Here is an 8,366-nt window from a genome sequence, read left to right as displayed (position 1 = left end):
GTTTGAGATGCTTCTTGAAAAGACAATCTATTGTCATGTCAGCAACATTCTTAGCCCCAATCAACACGGTTTCACGAAAGGACTTCAACCATCACCAATCACTTACTGTATTGCAGAGGGTATTGATTGTCAGTCTCAGACGGACTCGACTTGACTTTTGACTTTTGGGTTATCCAATGACTCACTCTCCTCAAATCTTATTTTTACAACCGTAAGCCTAAAGTCTGTCGAATATGTAGCCACATGTGGTGTACCACAAGGATCAAACCTAGGACCCCTATTATTCCATATGTTCATTGATGACATCGGAGCTGAGATTGATGTCCAATTTCTTTTTATATGTTACAGTATAATTTCTCTCAGAGCGGTTGTATGTCTGTTTCGCATGTTCGATAAATTATATCAAGGTCATTGTTCTGCAAAGTTCGCAACTAGGTACGTTTCTCGATGTCTCGTCAACTTTAAATATCGCTCCGCATTAATTACCGACAATTAGCTGCCAAATTAGGTGTGATATACTCATGAGTGGGTCAAAGAAGTTTAACAATGATATTAATTATTTTTATTCGTGAACGGAAGCCTAGACCCTTTCCAACATTTTAGAATACGAATGGGTAGTAAAAGATTTCAGACAGGAGCATAGTGTGTTTATTTAGTGAGTGTTAAAATACGAGTTCTGGATTTCAGAAGCCCAGTGGATCTGATGAAGTTAACAACTGATATGACTGGTTTTAGAACTTCAGACATATACAAATATTTTCCGCACAAGAACTGTTGATGAATGATACAATTTAAGGCTAATGGTTTTGAACCACCATCTTTTTCTACTGCCTTTGACACAAGTGCAACCATTTCTTTATTTTTACCATACATATTTTTGCCTCCATCAGTAATAGATTTCAAATTTCTCCATCGAAGGTTCTTTTTATGAATGGTATTTTTAACTCCGTTAAAAATATCTGCCTCAGTTGTCGTGCCGTGAATACTATCAATATCAAGAAGTTCTCCATACACTTCATAGCATTTATCTACTCCGCGAATAAAAATCAACACCTGAGCAGTATCTGACACATCCGTTGACTCATCCAATACTGGAGAAAACCACTCATGATGTCCATTTTTGTCAGACAGTTGAGATGATATATTTTCTGCGATGTATTGCACCCTCCGAGCCACGGTGTTTGCTGACAAACTGACACTTTTAAATAAATTCACCTTTTCGGGGCATATTTCTTCGGCTACTACAATCAAGCATTCTTTTATCATTTATCCATCGGTGAATGGTTTGCCACGTTTTCCGATTTCAAGAGCCACACGAAAGCTGGCGCGAGTTACAGACTCTTGTTCAATATTCGCTTTGGTAAACAAAGATTGCTGCGATTTGAGTCCGCGTTTCAAAGCTTCAAATTTTTCCTTCCGCAAACTTCCTGTATATTTGGAGTAACTTTGAAGATGTTTCGATTCATAGTGTCGTTTAATGTTATAGTCTTTGAGAACAGCTATGGTTTCATTACAAATTGAACATAGCGACTTATTACTGGACTCAATCACAAAATACTGATAGTTCCATTTTTTTAGAACGTTCTGCATTCACTGTCGATTTTTCGCTTCTTTTCCATACTAACAAATCACACATAAAAACAATAAGTCAAATCAAAATACTTTTATTGACGGGTGTTACTTTATTTCATAAAAAACAGTTTCGCTAACCTTTTTATATGCAGTTATTACTGCCATCTCGAGGTGATCGGAATACACTAACTAGAACCAGAACTTTCTCGAACCAACGCGGTAATTCCAAATATTTAATTACGCCCAATGCCACCTAGCGGGTAGTTGAAAAAGATAGTACACAGTACCACTACTCGCCACTAGATGTCGATAAGTGTCACAATACACAATAATAATTGAAATGCAAAAAAAGCGTAAGTTTGCTTAGGTCACGCACTTTGTGACTATCCTAGTCCAGAAATATAGTTAAGGGCAGAAATTGGCCCTTGGAACAAACTGAAAAAATCATTATGGTCCGAAGGCTACAAAGTTTGGAAACCCCTGATATAAAGCAACTAGAAGCCCTACAGAGGGGCTTCCTGAAATATATGTCTTTTAAACTTGAAGAAATACCCTATTAGGAATTGCTTGAAACTCACAATTTTTGTAGTTTCGAGGTAAGGCGTAAATATGATTCAATTTTTTAAATTCAAGGGCATGAACAATATCATTACCTGCTCTCAATTGTTACATATGTTGAATTCTTGGATTCCTAGACGGTAGTCTAGGAATTGTGTCACATTTTATCTCAACACTCTGCGTACAAACAAAGAAAAAATCTCAAATCTATACACTGTGCGATACCTCTAATTCTGTTAGGCATGTCCTAGATATATTCAACTGTCAGATTATACAAATCAAAAGACATTTCTTAGCTAACTGACAGTTCTGTTTTCAATTTTTTCCATATAGATTCACAAATGATATTATGTAAGTTCATATTTTTAAATGCCACTGTATCTCCCTATTCTGTAATTGGGTTCATCCTGTATAATAGTGTATGAAATAAATAGATGAACAATCTGATATAAACGAATATATAATGCGACGTTTCTTTCATCAAATTCCATCATCAACTGTATTTTTTTCATCGACTCTTGTAGCTGTATTAACAAATTCAAAATGTATTACAATACTGGTCTGTATGGAAAAAAAGGTTGATTATGTACTTCGAATAGGTAATGCTGATTCATTCTGTTTCAACTAATTCAGATTTATTAACAACCAACTTCGCTTTGAAATCATTGCTGAATGGGTCAATCACGACATACTACTAGAAAAGCTGTATAAGCGTGGAGTTAGAGGCTGTCCTCTGGATTGTATAAAATCATTTACACACAAACGTACACAATATGTGGCAATCAAAAATTATTTCTCACTGCAAACACCAAACAGACATTGGTGTCCCTTAGGGGTCCATGTTGGGGCCAATTCTGTTTCTATTCTATATTAATGATTTGGATAAATTTTCTGTGCCTGCATCCTTTAAAATGTACGCTGATACCTCGTTAATCATATCTGAAATAAATATAGTTTAAAAACTAAAAAACACGCTTTTAAAAAACATCGAACTAAAAAGTTTAAAATATTTTTTTTAAATAAGCTTTAAACAATAACGAACGAAAAATATTAGTATTTTTGTGAAAAAAGCGACGAGCGCCTGATATACAAAAATGAAGCACAAAGAGCCCACGCTTTTTTCACAATAATACAAGTATTTTTCGTTCGTTATTGTTTCAAGATTATTTAAAAAAATATATATTTTCAATTTTTTAGTTCAATGTTCTTTAAAACCGTGTTTTTTAGTTTTTTTTTTAAACTATATTTATTTTTCACTGTTTAGTCCGATTTATTGCCATAAATATTTTTTTTAAGTTCTAGTCACTAGTATTATAAATCTTCAACAGACGGCGCACGAATATAAAATTCCTCTCAAACAACATAATAAAATTTGAGGTCTTAAATTCTATAGTAATACTGAGATGCAGTAAGTCTCCAACAGAGGGTGGACAGTTGTAAAGTTTGTTTCGAAGTAAAGAGAAAATTTGCAGTAATAATTTCAAAAAACAATTCAGTCTTGATGTTTTGATTTGAAGTTTCATTCAAAATATTAATGGACTAAAAATATTTTTTCAGTGAATAATTTTATTTTTCAAATCAAACTTTTGATTTGATATGTATGTCAAGCACCTCAATTTAACTTTTTCAATTTTTTGAAATATTTGAGTAATTGAATTTTTTAGATGTACAATTTACGATAAAGTTTTCATTGTTGAAATCCATATTCTGGTTCGCTTTCAAAAAATCTAATTAGATTTTAAAATGTGTCCTCCATTTCGTTCAAAACTTTATTCTGTACTGAATCACGGGTAATTGTAAATATTTAAATATTTCATCTGTAGTACAAAATTTTGCTAACACTTATAATTCTCAAAATATGTTATTTATTTTGATTTTCTTTTGAACAAGGAGGTTTACGTATAGCGGCATCTGTCCGCGAATAGGTCAAGCAATAATTGATAGTTACGTACATCTGCCCGCAAACAGATCTAGCAATAATTGATAGTTACGTATAGCGCCATCTGCCCGCGAATAGATCAAGCAATAATTCTGTAAATACAGATCTCGAGCTTGAGAGTTACAAACAAACATACATACATACATACAGGTAAAGCTAATATGAAGCGTGTAAAAATGGAATCTTTCTTGCGTGATAAATGCAATGAGGTGTTGACTTCTTTGAATGAATAGTTGTCAGCAAATTGTTTGTTTTTAAATACTTCGAAAACGCAAGCACTGATGTTTCACCATATCCAAAAATTATGTAATGAGTTGACATGCCAATCAAACGAATCGGGTCTATCGATCTCAACTAGTTCGGATCAAACAATTCTCTTAGTGTTACGATCAGATAAACATCTCAATTGAAAGGCTCACTTCCATTACCTAATCTCAAAGTTAAATTCGATTACGATTCATTCCAGAAATGTTTCAAATATTAGTGAGTACCATTATCATCCATGTAATGATCTAACAACGTGTCACGTTGTTTAAATGGGATAGGTTATTAATGTATTCGGTTCATGAAGAACAAGGTTATCCCACCTTCAAACAACTTGAAGATGTTGAATTCCGTTTCAAGATAGAATGCCAAATCGTAATAAAGTGAAATTCATTACGATACTTCATAAATATAAATAATTCTACACGAAATTACACTCTATTACATTGTGACCATAAAAATCTCATATGATAATATTCAAGGATTATATTATTACACGCATGAAGGGTAGAAAATCAATTATTAAAAGAATTGTTGAATTTTTATTATTCAGCTCAGAATATCATAGTAGGTATCATATCATATCATTTCAGTAGGTACTTTTGCAATTTACATACAGTGTGACCCATTTTTAATGGAAACATCCCCCCCAAAATTTGAAGTTGTGAACCGATTTCAATAATTTTTTTTTGAAATGTCAAGTACTGAAAGGTCTACCTTGGGACAAAATTTGAAATGTTTATTAAAGTTTCAGGGCATACTACGATATTTTTTTAGTCGAAAATCGGGATATTTTATTAGCGATTTTTTTATACCCACTGGATTCAGAGTGCCTCTAAATAGGTGTGACCAAAATTTTATGAAAAAATATTCATTATTAACAAAGTTATGACAACTCAAAAATTCGAAAACTCACACAGCTAACAGTCACAAAAAACAAACTATATCAACAGATATAGCGATGAGAATATTTTTTTTATGATTTCAACAATAAAGTGCCGCCAGATGAAAACAAAACAAATAGCGTAAATATTTTTAATGAAAATAACGGAATTACATTTAAGTTTTCACGCAAATTAACTAAAACTAAGACCTAATATTTCAATTTAAATCTTAATTGTCATGGAAATGATATTACAGTTTGACACTTGTGAAAGATTTAAGTGTACTATTGTCAACAATATTCACCTTACAGTTCTTCGAATTATTTTGTGACATAGCTGCAAGATTGAGCGTAAGAGAAAAAACTGAAATTATACGCCTTTCGGGAGATGACGTTAGAAGTGCTAGAGAGGTTTGTTGAGTATTTAATGAGATTCATCCAGATCGTCCTCGTATTAGCTGCGGTACGGTAAATAAAATAAATAAAATATTCAATGAAACTGGTGCAGTATCAAAAATGATGTTAAAAAGTAATCCTGTTCAAAGACGAAACAGGAATGACAGGAATGATCAAATCATTTTAGATTATTGCGGAAATAATCCTAATGCCAGTATAAGGAATGCCACTTTAGATTTGAATATTTCACGAGAAACTATTCGAAGATGACTCAAGGCGAAGAATATTAAACCTTTCAAGCCAAAATTTTTACACACACTTCAAGAAGGCGACGAAGCAAAACGCCTGGAATATTTGTTTGAAGGTGATTGACAATGTTTCATGATGAATTTCATCAGTTCGGACTTCCATTGTCTACTATATAAAATGATTTGAAATCCCTGGAACAACAACTGGAACAGCTGGATCGAGAATCAGTTCCAACATCTAACATCAGCAATGAATAACGTAGAGCTCTGAACGGCCTACATAGAGACAACACCATCAAGATCCTACCTGCAAATAAAGGAAACGCAACTGTGGTAATAGATTCCGTTCTCTACGAACAGAAGATCGAAGAGGTTCTTCAGAAGGGACGATACACAAAGATCGTAGGGACCCTACTGCATCAATCGAAAGGAAGTTGTACCAGATTTTGAAAAATCACCAAGTCTATTTTTCGGACAAGGAAAGATCATGGCTAACACCGCACCACAGTAAGCCCCCTCACTTTTTATGGACTACCCAAAATCAACAAGAAGGACGTTTCGCTTAGACCGATCATCAGCTCCAGAGATTCGGCTACTAAAAACTTGTCCAGATTTTTACTTCCCTTAATACAACCATTACAAGGAAAAACATCGTCCTTTGTGAAAAATTCAAAGCATTTTGTCGAACTACTAGGGTCAATTGAGGTCACACAGGAAGATCAACTAATTAGTTTCGACGTGGAAAGCCTTTACACCAACGTTCCGGTCGAAGAAGCACTCCAAATCATACAGAGAAAGCTCTCCGAAGACGGGAACCTGAAAGAGAGAACGAATCTACCTATAGAAGTAATTATGTCATCAGTCATAGACAACATATATATGGAGTAGTTTGAAACTCTGGCCATTGAAGAAGCCCACAAGAAACCCCGAGTCTGAAAGAGATATGTTGACGACACCTTCATAATATGGAACCATGGGAATACTGAACTAGACGCCTTCCTGAAACATATCAACAGCGTGAGACCTTCCATCACTTTCACAATGGAGAAGGAAATCCACAACGAATTGCTATTCTTAGACGTTTTGGTGAAGAGGACCGACACTAAGTGGGAATCATTTGTATACCGAAAACCCACTAATACGGGAGAGTATCTAAACCACGAATCCAACCACCATCAATCGACTAAAAGAGGAATCATCAAGACTCTATTAGACCGTGCTTTTGGGCTCTGTAATACGAAGGAAGGTCTCGAGAAGGAACTAGACATCATCAAAAATGATCTTCAACGGAATGGCTACACCAAAGCGATGGTAGAAAAAACTTCGGCTACAAGACAGCAGGAGCCTCGCAAGGAAGAGAAGCAGTCACTACCAGTGCTTGCACTTCCCTACATCAGAGGATTATCGGAGAGGATAAGAAAAATTGGTTTCAAGTACAACATCAGAACCTGTTTCAGATCCAGTAACACTATCCGTAGCAGCCTCACGAAAACCAGGCCACCAAACGCGGACTGCGATTCCAAGAATTGCATTTACCGGATACCCTGTGAGTGCGGAAAATCCTATATTGGTGAAACTAAGAGGCCATTGAATGTTAGCATTGCCGAGCACAAGAAACACACACAGCGAAGAAAAACCAGCAAATCAGGAATAGCAGACCATGTTTGGACCCATCAACACAACATCGAGTGGTTCCAAGCTGAGATCTTGCACAGAGAGGAACATTGGTTCAGGAGAAAATTCAAGGAAGCCGCATACATGTTGTCCAACAACGTATTCAGTCAAGCTAGCGTAGAGATACGCAACATATGGAAATTCATCAACAAGCGAAAAATGGCCAACTCTCGCCAAACGGTCATTTCCCACTGAATCAGTGAAGCGGATAAAATGGAAAGCGGGGATAAGTGAAAATACTAGAACGACCCATAAATAATCATCTCTCGGAGGAATCAGTCCAGTCATCACCCGAAGACGATTGTGGATACTAACAATCGAAACGTCGTGAACTAAGGTGGCTTGGAATCTCTCAACTTTTTATTTCTATTCTCATATGTATTTTTTAATTTTTTGTTCAAGCGTTCTATTTTCACTGGTATTTTATTTCACTATCATTTCATTTCAGTTTTTTTGCGTAATATAATTGTTAGTTACAGCTATTTATTTTTAATTCTTCTTTTTCAGTTGTTTCAAGGATTTCAAATCATTTTATATATTGGACAATGGGAGTCCGAACTAGTGAAACTCATCATGAAACTTTGTCAATCACCTTCAAACAATCGATTTTCGATACCTTTTGAAATTTAATAATTTTACAACCAAAATGTTGTTGCAATTCACCCCAGATTTCAGTTTGCAATATAATCAAAATTGTCTATCAGTAACAAATTATTGAATTTTGTGCCTCGCTTCACATCTATTCCAAAGAAAGTTGATACTTACCTGCATCAACAATGGCTATTGTATGTTTCTAATCGAAGCAACTAGGATAGAGCGAGAACATAATCTC

Source organism: Leptinotarsa decemlineata, unplaced genomic scaffold, assembly GCF_025532065.1.
Source record: "Leptinotarsa decemlineata unplaced genomic scaffold, Ldec_3_MD MMD2_tig00000505_RagTag_RagTag, whole genome shotgun sequence".
In the NCBI taxonomy this organism is placed as follows: Eukaryota; Metazoa; Arthropoda; class Insecta; order Coleoptera; family Chrysomelidae; genus Leptinotarsa; species Leptinotarsa decemlineata.
This window is presented reverse-complemented; position numbering follows the sequence as displayed.